At 41.6% G+C, this 12,739-nt stretch overlaps 1 long non-coding RNA gene across 4 annotated transcripts in view; it reads left to right on the top strand.

Moving 5' to 3' along the window:
* The window catches only part of LOC142073504 (uncharacterized), a 52,870-nt gene extending 40,979 nt beyond the window's left edge, over positions 1–11,891 (top strand). For 3 of the 4 annotated variants that reach the window (XR_012670389.1, XR_012670392.1, XR_012670388.1), the window contains exon 3: positions 11,646–11,891. This is a non-coding gene — a long non-coding RNA (uncharacterized LOC142073504). Of the gene's footprint in view, positions 1–8,941; positions 10,301–11,645 lie in introns of those variants that run through there. The other variant, XR_012670390.1, reaches the window with a different exon arrangement.
* The last annotated feature ends 848 nt before the right edge of the window (positions 11,892–12,739 follow it).

Genomic DNA, 12,739 nt, shown 5'->3' with positions numbered 1-12,739 from the left:
CGTATATGTAGAGCGTGAATGAGAGAGAGAGAGCATGCACTAGGATTGGAGGCCGGTAGTAATTTTGTCTTTGTCTTTGTGGGGGGGATGAGAACAGATCATGTGTATTTTTAGGTACAAATATCCTTTTAGGTACTGGACTTCATAATATGAAGAATTAGCACTGATGCACAATGGCTGACCCATGTGCATATCACTTGATGCTCTGATCACTTCTGGTCTGCTTATCTAATACTCAGCAACCCGGTACTGATCAAAGCTTCCAATAGGCAGAGCCCAAATTGTTTTTGGGATCACCTCTCCCTTAACGAACAGGACCCACTGTTTTAATAGAACTTACAGTTAGGCATGTGCTTGAGTGCTCTGCGGAATTGGGTTCTTAGGCATCTGAAGTGAGTGGGACTTAAGTGCTTTGGTGAATCAGGGCCGTGGTTGTACAGGGAGTCGGTGGCAGAGTTGGGAAATGAACTCTGATCTCCTGAATCCCAGTTCAGTGCCTTAACTGCAAGAACACCGTTATTCTCACATCTTTCCTGTGCCCTCGTTTCTCTACCACTAAACTGAGTGCAGTTGCGAGAGAAGACAATTCAGGGGGAAAGTGTGCTTTAAAGAAGGTCTGTAAGGGGGAAGAGCACACAGGAAGCAGACGACTTCCTCAAACACAAGGGGAAGCATGGGAGAAGGCATAAAGATGTGAGTGGGAGAAAGAATCAAAGCAAGAACCCAGGGAGCTTTTTTGCCTTCCTCTGCAGAATGGGGAATGGGTCACTTGCTCATTTGAACTAGAGCAAATGGAGTCTCTGTAACATGAAGTCAAGATCTTAGGTCTTCAGTAACTCAGCCAGAGGTTATGGGCCTACCACAGGAGTGGGTGGGTGAAGTTCTGTGGCCTGCAATGCGCAGGAGGTCAGACTGGATGATCAAGATGGCCCTTTCTGACCTTAAACTCTATGAGTTGTGAAGGATCACACGCTTGTGGAAGGCAAGTGCAATCAAGTGAAGGAATGTGAACGGGGAATGACATGGGCACAACACCAGGAGAGGATGATGATTTTCACAGCAGCATCTTGGATGATATTCTGTGTGGGACTTGGCTAAGTGATGAGTAAGCAGGGACATAGTCATTAGGAAAATGCAACGGAGTAAAACTAAGAGAAACAGGATGAAACTAAAGCAGGGAACACTTTAGCTGAAAACCAGGAGAAACCTCCTGACAGTGATATCTACTAGCCCAGTGGTTCCCAAAGTAGGAGTGCCGCTTGCTCAGGGAAAGCCCCTGGCGGGCCGTGCCGGTTTGTTTACCTGCTGCATCTGCAGGTTCAGCTGATCATGGCTCTCACTGACTGCGATTCGCCATTCTTGGCCAATGGGGGCTGCAGGAAGCGGTGCGGGCCGAGGGATGTGTTGGCCACCGCTTCCTGCAGCCCCTATTGGCCTGGAGCGGCAAACCGCAGCCAGTGGGAGCTGCGATCGGCCGAACCTGCGGACACGGCAGGTAAACAAACCGGCCTGACGCGCCAGGGCCTTTCCCTGAACAAGTGACGCCCTTAGTTTGGGAACCACTGGCCTAGCCCATAGAACAGTGTCCTGGAAGTAGTGGAGGCCCATCTTTTGGGACATTGACAACTTGGCTTTAGAGAGCACTAGCAAAAGTGCTGTGCAGGGTATAATATGGGAATGGCCCAGACAGTTTAACAGGTAATTCCTTAGTTATTCTGATTCTGTGTAAAGGTTTGGGGTTGGTTCAGAGAAAGGACTGACTTTTTCTCATTCCAAGGGAGCATGACACCGTGCATGCATCAGTTCACAAATTACTTATCTGCGCATGGCCTCAGAAAGCTGGAGGACAGCACCTTTTGCAGCCAAGAATGGGAGAGATGAAGTACTGACTTCTTTTTTAAAGGATGGAGTTTTGGACCTTAAAGATTTAAAAGTTTTCCTTTTAGAAGCCACATGAAATATTCTACAGATGTGAGCACCTGCAACGCTCCAATAGTAAACATGTAACAAGGAGCATTTTTTCCTTTTTGTCCACTACCAATATTTATGAAACTAATTACATTTTTGCAACAAAAGAATCAGTGTTTCCCCTTCCAATTCCTCCCACAGTTTGACCCCTTGACGTACGTACCACACTGCACAATTAAAGCATTCAGCGTAACACCTGCATTATAACTTCGCAGTTAATTGGAGGACATGTGTTCTATTATTCTAAATTTAATCCAGCCATGTGTATATTCCTTCACCCACACGGGCACACATATAGCAGAAATTCTGAAGGTCTCATGTTTTACTTCTATGGATAAAGCTGGGCCTTATGCAAACCTCAGGCTTTCTGTATTTAGTGGTAATGTGCAAGGGATGGAGATCTCTCGTTTTCACACAGGTCTGCTTTTTAGGAGTTTATGAAAAACAAATTAACCCCCTTTAAAGATAAGCAATTGTTCATATAACCTGCCTGTCTACCCAGAGGCCTCCTATATGGTATAGGATATTCACGGACTGATAATTTTTTGATAGTTCCTATATGAGCCTTGAGCTTCCTGCCAGGCCAGACCATGTTAATAATTAATAATATTAATTATTATTACTATTATTTATTTGTACCGTGGTTGCACCTAGCAACCCCTGTCATGGCCCAGGACCCCATTGCGCTAGGTACTGTACAGACACAGAAAAAAAGATGGTCTCTGCCCCAAAGAGCCTAACAAGGCTTAGCTAAGGACAGGAGTCAGGAGCCTTCCAGCTTGTAACAATCGTCTTGCGTTTTCCCTGCTCTTTCTTTACCTGAGACCCCAATAAGAAAGACTCCTGCTTTGCAAGGGTATAACACCAAAATCTTCTCAATCTACATCTTCAGTCTCCATCAAAGAGATCATGCACAATTCTGCCACCCTGTCAGCTGAGAGGAAAAAAGTATAACTCTCTCCAGAGTGCCGAATACTCCGTGAAGCTCAAATCATTTTTAATTCAATCACAAGCATCACCCCTCTGGAGAGGCCGGAAATGACACATCACTAATTTTCCGCACAAAGCCTTTTTATTCCTTCACATTGTGCTCCTCCCCTACGTTCTACATTGGACTCTTCTATCTATTGTTTTTGCTTAGAGTTTTAAAAGAGTTTGAAATTACATTTTGAGAACATTTTCAGTGTATAGGCCCACGGTGGAGCACTCCTATGGAGAGTTAATATAAATCAAACTAGTGTGGACTTAACTGTGCAATGGTTAGTCTGGCTTGGGAGCACTTACTCATGTGAGTAAGTTCAATGGAAATACTTTAGTGCTCACTAACATTAGAAAGGGTGGCACAGTCTGGCAGTACATGGAGATCATTCTCAAGACTGTGTGGTCCAGTGCATTTACAGTATTTGCAACATGACAGACAGCTGTTTAATAATAAACCTGTCCCAAAAATCCCAAAGCCAAAAACCTCCCATAGAAACCCTTAGTGACAATGAGTGGTACCTTACTCCTTGAGGAGTCTCTTTGAAATCAAAGAGTAAGAGTATAAGAATCTGGCCCTATGTAATTTGGCCTGAATCCTGCAGTGTGATCAAAGCACTTAAGCCCATGCTTAACTTTAAGCATACAAGTATGTGCATAAATCCATTCCTATTAAGCAAAGCATTTGAAAGTGTAGAACACATGTTTTTTAAAAAAACAACAACAAAAAAGAAATCTCATTTTCTTTGAGGACTCAATCCTGCAAGGGCTGACCTGCAAGAGATTTAAGCACATGCTTAAAGTTATGCATGAGCTTTACCAGATCAGGCTCCAGTGCTCAGCACCTTGAAGGACTGAGCTTTTAAAGAGGAAATAAACTATTTCAAACACATCTGTTGCCCACAAGTTCAGCCATCAGCAATTCACTGTGTTTTTTTATCACTCTCACACAGAGGGGTGGGAGTGAGAGCCAAGGGCATGTGGATTGGGAACTGCATTTAAAAATGGCCAAAAAGATATCCCAAAAGAAGGTATTCATATAGAGCATGATATCTTCCATAAAGTGATCCCTCTTCCCTTCCCCCGAGCAAATGAATGTCAAAAATTTGTTTACTTCACACACGCACACACACCTACACCTTTGTTGAGTACAGATGATTTCAGAAAAATGGATACACTGTACTGCGCCCTTACTGTATGTAGAGACTGATACGGCTTTTGAATAATTTAAACCCTTATTACACAAGTGTCTCTATAAATAGCTGCTCTCCAGCCTATGGATTTGTGGAAATCCCCTCGCCTCCCCAGTCAAAAAAATAAAAATAAAAAAGTACTTGATGCTAATACCAATGATCACACAGTGAGTTGGAGGAAGCTGCATCATCTCATCCTATCTTTCTCTTAGTTTATAGGTTAATATTCCATGCAAACCCTTTCCTGTTTGATTACTATTTGATTTCACAGTGCATGATTAACAAAACAAATCTCTGGAAGTCACGGAAACATATTTGCTTGTTATAGACAATACAGCTGATAAGATGCTCTGTAATAACAGACCCACTCAGCCCCCAATGAAATACATTGAGACATATAAAAATATGAAAATTTAACTTTTAGTGATAGTGACTGCATGTAGTGCCTACAGCAGTCTCATCTGTTTGACCTTGCTTTGTGAACTACAAATGACCTCGCTGAAAAACAACAGAGACCTTTTCTTGCTCCAGGCTATCTCTTGATTGTATCTCTTCCTTCAGGTTACTGTAACTGCTCTTTTCCAGGGGTAGGGGGGGAAAAAGACAGAGAGACAGAGTAGAAACACTTAGCTGAAGATCCAAATGCCCCCCAGGCCTGCTTCTTCCTTAGTTCTACCATCACTCTATTAATAACGGACAACGTTTTCATTAAACGATGCACTTTCCCGCTCCAGGACAGACTTGAGTCTTCTGTACTGATCATTATAAGAGTCCCAAGAGGGCTCCTACAACCACACTGTCTTCACAACAGAGACAGGAACTATCTGTTCTTACACACATACCATACGCTGTGCTGATCCCAAGAGTGAGAAAGGCCTAATAACCCCCAAGTGAAAGAGGTACAGAGCCTAGTTATCAAATTCCATTCTGTAGGATAAAAGCATCCCCCCTTCAAAGTTCTCATTTAAGGTCTTTGTGGATAAAAGAGTTCTCCCAGCTGCCCCTGAGTGGCAGGAAGCCATTTCTCTTGCATAGCAATTAGCCTTGTTTTATTTATTTATTTTTTTAAACTGAAGAAACTTCCCTAATCAGATCGAATCATTTTCAGCTAAGGGGTTGTTGCTGCTTTTAAGAAACTGATTTCTGATCATTTCAGTGTAATACTTGAAGGAGTAATTGTTAAAAAGGGGCAGATTTAGTGTCCCCCCCTCCCGCCCCCACCCTTCTTGTGATTTTTGGCTTCCCTTTTCTCCCCTATGTGTGTTGCAATACGCAATAAGCAGATTGTTGTTATTATTTGCTTTTTTGTACTATGAAAGCACCATTGTGCTAGGTGCTGCTCAAACCTTTGGGAGGAGATAGTCTCTGCCCTGAAGAGTTTACAGTCTAACTAGGCAAGAATGATAGAGGGTCTGAGAAGAAGCAGAAGCACAGAGAAGTGAAGTGACTTGCCCAAGGATAGAAAACAGGTGTGGCAGAGCTGGGGCTAGGACCTAGAACACCTGATGCCTAGTTCAAGTAGAGAATCAAAGCATGCTACAAACACACAAAACCCCAATACATCGCCATAAATTACATCCCCTCTTTTCAGTTACGGGTGATGTAAACAGTGATTGTTTGGCTTGATGAAATGATTGCAGCATAAGGGTCTGATCTGGCTAGGTCTGAATGTCCTTTTATTATTAGCATGGTTTGTATTATGGTGAATTATCGGATGCCTCATTTAAGATTGAGTCCTTGTTCTGCTAGGTGCTAGGAAGAGACAGTCCCTGCCCAAAAGAGTTTACTATCTAGATAGATAAGGGGTGGAGGAAGGATTATTCCATGTCACCATCCAGGGCAACTGCTCCTTTATTCCCATTCTGTGATCCAACAAGGGCACCCTCTTTTAGATTTCTGGCTCCCAGCCATCACCTATCTCGGGCAGAGACATGCGACTCATTCCCTCTTGACCAGGGTTTTTCCAGGCTGCACATTCCCCTGCCTTACTCTGTGTTATTCCCAGAAAGCCAGACTGGCCAATATCTGCATTTTGCTGACTCTTTGAAGGCTATGAAAGGCATCATTGCCAGCAGCTATGAGTTTCCACACAGCTCTTTCCAAGCAAGCACATTTATTCTTAAGGTGAAAGTATTACTGAGAAAACATTAAAATAAAAGAACCTACACACATGTTAATAAGCTTACCAGAGATCACCCCTACCCCCACAACTCCAGCAGGGATTCTGGTAGGAGTCAGTCCTTCAAACCTCACCAGGTTTTTTTTCCCTTGTACATACAAGTTCATAACAGCTTTAACTCAGAACTAGAACACCCAAGCATAGGTGAGTCTTTCCTTTATACAGCTTGGGCCTTTGATCTTCAGAGTCCAGGAACAGTTAGACAGTGGTTCCCCCTTCAGGGTGTAGCTTCAAAAGGCTGGGCTTTTAGATAACCAGAGGTGGGAATTTGCATTCACCTCCTTCTAGAGATCCCCCATTCAAACCACTTGACACAGTTTGTCCAAAAATCCATTCTTGCTGGCCCATTGTTCACTATAGCCCTTTGAAGTTCAGAGCATTTCCTCAAGGCTCACAATAATACATAACCTGTGCATTTAATACAATGGACTCCAAAGATATTTATACTTAATTCAGTAAGAGTTTTCAAGAATACTGCAGGACGTTGCCTATCTATCACACTCTATTTTACAAATGGAGAACTAAAGACCAATTCAGCAAAACAGTTAAGTATAAATTCATAGATTTTAAGGCCAGTTTGACCTCATGCATAACAATTCATAGTATCTCCCTCGGCCAATGGTACTGCCTTGTTTAGCAATAAATTTAATAAGCACCTGCTTAACTTTAAGGTCCATTGAAGTCAATGGGACTTATGTACATGCTTAACATTAAGCACATGCTTTAAGCGTTCCGCTGAATAGGAGTGGACTGTTGAACTGAGGCCAGAGAAATGAAGGACCAGATTTCAAAAGAACTCAGCTCCTACTTGGGCCCAGAATAAATAACCAGATTTTTGGAAAAGATTTTGTAATTCTGTCTGTAAGTAATTCTGACTGTAAGTGACTTGTCCAAAGTCACAAAGGAAGTTTGTGGCAGTTCCAAGAATTACACATAGATCTCCTTAGTCCCAAGGCCAGTGCCTTAACCAGGGACCAACCAGTCCCTCTGATCTGAGGGGTAGTGAAGTTTGCTCAGCATCTCACAAGACTGGACCCTCTGGATAATTCCTCCATGACAAGAGACCCAAAGGTAAACAGATTAGAGTGGAAGGCAAATCAGTAATGAAATACAGCCTGCATTACAAACATGCCTGCCCCAAATGCTTGAAACATTACCTAATTCAATAATATTTATCTTTTCATTACTTACAATTAAAACTGCTGAATCATGAATTTATAATCTGGTTACTCATTTTATCACCTTGCAATTTATTGTATAAATCATTCCTTTCAGAGGACTAGATCAGTCATCAGCTGCTTCTGGTCTGTGTATAATGCACTGTATAATGAGATTGAGATTGTGGAACATTTTCTAAAGATAAGGCTCTTTTAAGGTTAAGGTTAAGGTTAAGGTTCTCAAATTAGGCACCCAAAATAACTAGTCAGTTTTGAAAATCTCAGCCTTGACTTGCTTCTTCCCCAATGTAGTATGTTCAATGCTGCTCTGTTACGAAGATATCTCTTGGTGTCTTGTCATCCTTTTTCATTAATTTTTTTGTTGTGCTGAAGTATGGATTAAAAATCTTCTGAACCCTCAGAAAAAATACCCCAAGATAGTTCAATTTCTAGGCCCACTAGAAGTGGGCCCATCATGTCAGAGCAGTCCAAACAAAGCTAGCAGATGAGAATTTGCTGTCACTTATGTCTTCAGAAGTAAATAAATGTTCCCTCTCTGACAACTGTATTTTTAAAGTCCCAGTCTCTAGAAAATACATACTCTGATTTTTTTAAATGTCGGCAGGGCTTGGAAATCTATATGACATGAATTTTTGCCTAAAAATCAATCCTGAGTTACAATTTGATTAGCAGAAAATTGTTATCACATTTGTTTCTACATTTGTGTGCCTCATGTCCTTTTCATTCATAGGCTGGCCGATTTAAGCTTTCTTTAAAAACTCCCCGAGAAAGTCTGTGACATTAAAATGTCCTTTGATGCTCTTTCACTAAGCAGTGAATATTAACAGTTATGGTGACCCTGTTCCCAAATGTGTCTCTGTTGGATCAATAGCAGTTAAGTGCCACTGTTTTACAATTAAAAAGGGGATCATTTTAAATTTAAAAGCTCATAGCTAATTTTCTTCTTGGCACTTAATGGCATAATTCATTTTTGAAAAACCACATGGGGAGAGCATATACTTTATTCTTTGTCGGCAGCCTTATAGTGGCTAATTTTTAGTGCTTATGGTTGCATCATGGATAATTTACAATCATGCATTCAAGCATTCCACATGGCATGGAGTGTCCCATAGTTTGTTCCTACCTATAAATTTGTTATACATGTGAGAAGTTAGAGGAAGAACCTGGTGGTTATTCACTGACTTTTTTTTTCATTTGAATTTTGACCCAAATAAACATTTTATTTCTGTTTCTTGTTAGGCTCTGATAGGCAATGCATCCGCCCATTGCTTCCATATTTTAATGTGTACTACATTGTGTACCATATTAAGAAACCAGTAGATAGATAGAATTTCAAGATCTAAAGCCTACACTCAATGTTATCAGTACCTGATTGCATTAGAAGTTAACAACACTTATTATTCTACCCTGTCAGGTTGGTCAGTATTCTTCTCCTCATTTCACAGATTGGGGAACTGAAGCAGAGGCATCTGAGGTAAAATCCATCCTATCCTCCACAGCTGCAAAGGGCCACTTTGGAGCAGTACAATCCTCCAGTGCAACAGCCTGCAGGTGTCTGAGAAAACACAGGGCATTGCAGATTTTTGAGGAAGATGAGCAAAGACGTCTACAGGCCTTTGTGAAGTAACTCCATAGCCTCCACATGCCATGATGGGAGGATTCTTTTGAGCTGAATCCTCTGCAAATGTGCCAGGCTGGGAACTGGATTTAGCCTGGTTTCAGAGTAGCAGCCGTGTTAGTCTGTATTCGCAAAAAGAAAAGGAGGACTTGTGGCACCTTAGCGACTAAACAATTTATTTGAGCATAAGCTTTCGTGAGCAACAGCTCACTTCATCGGATGCATAAAGTGGAAAATACAGTGAGGAGATTTATATACACACAGACCATGAAAAAATGTGTGTTTATCATACACATTGTAAGGAGAGTGATCACTTAAGATGAGCTATTACCAGCAGGAGAGTGGGGTGGGGGGAGAGAAAACCTTTTGAAGTGATAATCAAGGTGGGCCATTTCCAGCACATTTCCAGGATTTAGCCTGTGACTTTTCCATAGCCACACAGAGAAAGTCATAAAGTCAGAAGTCATGTTAGAACTCAAAAGCTCCTGGCTACCAGTCCTGGACTCAGACCACTACTGGAGCACACCTCTTATATTAGGGTTGCTCTTATCTGCCTCAGTGCCTCTGCAGAAAACATAGGCATGTTAAAGGAGAGCAGTGACATGACTAGGACTCAACTGTAAAAGATTCAGTGTGCGTCTCCAGTTGTAATGTCATAGCCTTGGTAGAGGCTCTCTATTGCACAATTATTCAGTTGTCTGCCTCTGGTATACACACAATACATGGAGTCAGGAAGTGCACCCACTTAGGCTGGGTGCACTAAGTTTAAGGGAAAGCCACCTAGCTTGTTCTTCATTACTAGCAGAGCTGGGTGAGGACCTACAAATAAACTTAGAAAAACACTTCAAGAATTCTGCCTAAAAGAAATGATTTTCATAGGTTCTCAGGCCTGGACGTTTGAAAAGCTCCTGGTTCGAGTGAACCTTGTTCTCCCACTGTGAGCTTATTGGCAAGGTTTGTGCTGCAGGATTCTGTGCACATTCATGTTGTTTCCTACGGGTACAGAGGAAGCAAGGTGGGATTACTACCCATATTGGAAACTAGCACATGACCTGCCCAAGAAAACATGGTTCTACTTGAAAGCCAACAGTGAACTGCAACTCTTGGATGCCCAGAGAGAAAAATATTTTTATTCATCCCTAATAACCCCAAATACAATTCAAGTAAACTTCTACTGGCTGCTGAATGCAGGCAAAACTCAGTGTTAGTTTGCGTGACCTGCATATGTTTGAGATGTTCTGCACCCCTCTATTATTGAAAACTTCATTCAGATTCATCACCTGCATTGCAAATAGACACTGGTTCTCGCTATCCTTTTGTAACAGACCTAGATTTGGCAATATGGATGAAAAGGGGAAAACATTTCTTTGTAACTTTTACAAAGTGCCCCTTGTACGTTTTAAAATCAATCTTTAGGGCTGGAGGTTTTGCAATGCAGAACTTCAGAGAGGAAAAAAAAAGTAATTCCCCTAAAACTATTCCAGCTATTTTAAAACCAGGAACATTGAAAGACATGAATCAGATGAGCATTTAGGACTACACTAGAATACAAGATCAGTATTACCTTAACCTTTGACATTACTGTTGTGTTTAGAGACAATGATACAATAGGGAGGAGGGATAATGTCATCTTTCAATTTATTTCTCTGTATGTGATTACTGCTAGTGTACAGTCCCAATCCTCCAGTAAACAACTGCAGTGAGTCTTCTTAGGGATGGAAAGGAAAATCATTACCCTATGATTTCATTAAGTCTACAGAGAAGGATCCTCCCTTCCCAAGGTTAGATATCTTACTCCCCCATCACCCCAAAAATAATACAAGGACTCTGAAAGCTGTTTATGGAAATCAGTACGGCTGGCCTCACGCTGACACTGATGTTAGAAGACAAATCTCACCCTTTATATGTAAAGACTAGCTGGGCTTTTATGTTAAAAGCCTGAGCACATCTTGAATTAAATATATTCTCTTTTAACAAATCACTGCCGTGCATTAGTAAAAATAACTGGAGCCACTGAGGTGCAGGAGTGTGATAAAGACACATCACGTGAAGGAAATGTTCGGGCTGATGCAAGCGGAGTCCCCCAAAGACACCCTCCCCCAGATGGGCATCTCTGTAACCCAAGTCACAGAGAGAACGGCGAGGCTGTGGATCAGGTTCTAAGAGAGTGTGCTGGTCTAACATGCCATCGTACAACACAATTAACTGCTTACACCAGGCGTTGCCTTGTTTCCGCCACATTACAGATCTCACATTTCATGTAATGGTGGTTGCAGAGTCCTCCCAGTTTTCAATTAGCCAGCCTTGCCCTCCCCCTTCCATTCATCTGTGCAGTTACATTTGACTCAAGCGGACTACCAGGAAGCTGATTGCTCACAGACATGACCTCTGAAAATACATGATTCAAATTCAGTGCTTTTTGGTTTGGTTTGGTTTGTGTATTTTTGAACCAGACATTAGATGTAGTATATTTCATATGCTCATGATTAATCAAATCGGTGGTGTAACTTTCCTTTGTCTTACTGCTGTAGGTACAGAAGAGATGCGAACTAAAATAGTCTGTGCCTACCTCATCTGCAGCATAACCTCTCCGCATGCATCTACCTGCCTATTGATTGGCCCACCTGCATCATAGAATTTCTAAGTGTCTCAGAACCAGGGCTCCATACTCTGTGCCTCTTTGAAGTAGACTGAAGTAGCTGCATACAGGTGATCCTGTTTGTAAAATCAAAGATCTAACAGCCTCCTTTTCCCTGGAATAAATAATACAATCTCTATTTTCTTCCTGCATAATTATCCTTTTATACCTATGTGAAGTGAATACTGTCCAGGGTGGGATAGATGCTTACAACCATTAGAAATAGTGTCCTGTATGCCTGACTTTCATTAGCTGCTAATTACTCATAGGTACCCCAAAGATGCCTAGTCATCACGAATAAAACATACTATGCAATTGAAATGTACATTTTCATATTACTCTGCGCTCGTGGCCCAAGCAAATGCATTGTGACTGGAGATGGACTTAAGTCACACAGTTTGGATCCAGATTTCAAACACCCGAAAGCTGTGGAGGATTAATATCTGGGATTTTAGTCCATCCCATTATAAAGACAATAGAGGCCATTTAAAGAAAGCAGAGCCACAATTAGGTTTAGAGGATTGGATGCAGGGTCTTAATTAGGGCCCACTTCTAACTGTTACAAGCTTTGATTTTTTTTTTAAAGTTCAGACTATGGAAGAAGCAGGCTAAATGGACCAGAGGGTTCCTACATCAGCCTTTAAACTCCAGAGACTTGATTTCAAATCCCGAGGCTACAACGAAACTGGCATTCGGTAGTCTCATCTGAAGCCCTTTAGTAGATATTAGTCTTAAAACAAAACCAAACAAAAAAAATCAACCATACCACCCATTATACAATAGGCTATGTTTGCATATCTCAACACAGAAAAGCCCCAGGCTAGGAATACCCATGATCTTGGCACAAGACAGCTCTATCAGACTAAAAGAAGATACAAATTAGATTTGTGTTCTGGGTTGTCTTTAGCACTGGGTGTAACAAAATGGGCTGGAAAATCTAATAAAACAAACTCCTCACAGAATATTGGGTACTTTCCATTAGTCATC

This window comes from Caretta caretta, chromosome 10 (assembly GCF_965140235.1).
Source record: "Caretta caretta isolate rCarCar2 chromosome 10, rCarCar1.hap1, whole genome shotgun sequence".
NCBI classification, from domain to species: domain Eukaryota; kingdom Metazoa; phylum Chordata; order Testudines; family Cheloniidae; genus Caretta; species Caretta caretta.
The sequence above is the reverse complement of the archived record's forward strand: the minus strand, read 5'-3'. Positions and strand labels throughout refer to the sequence as shown.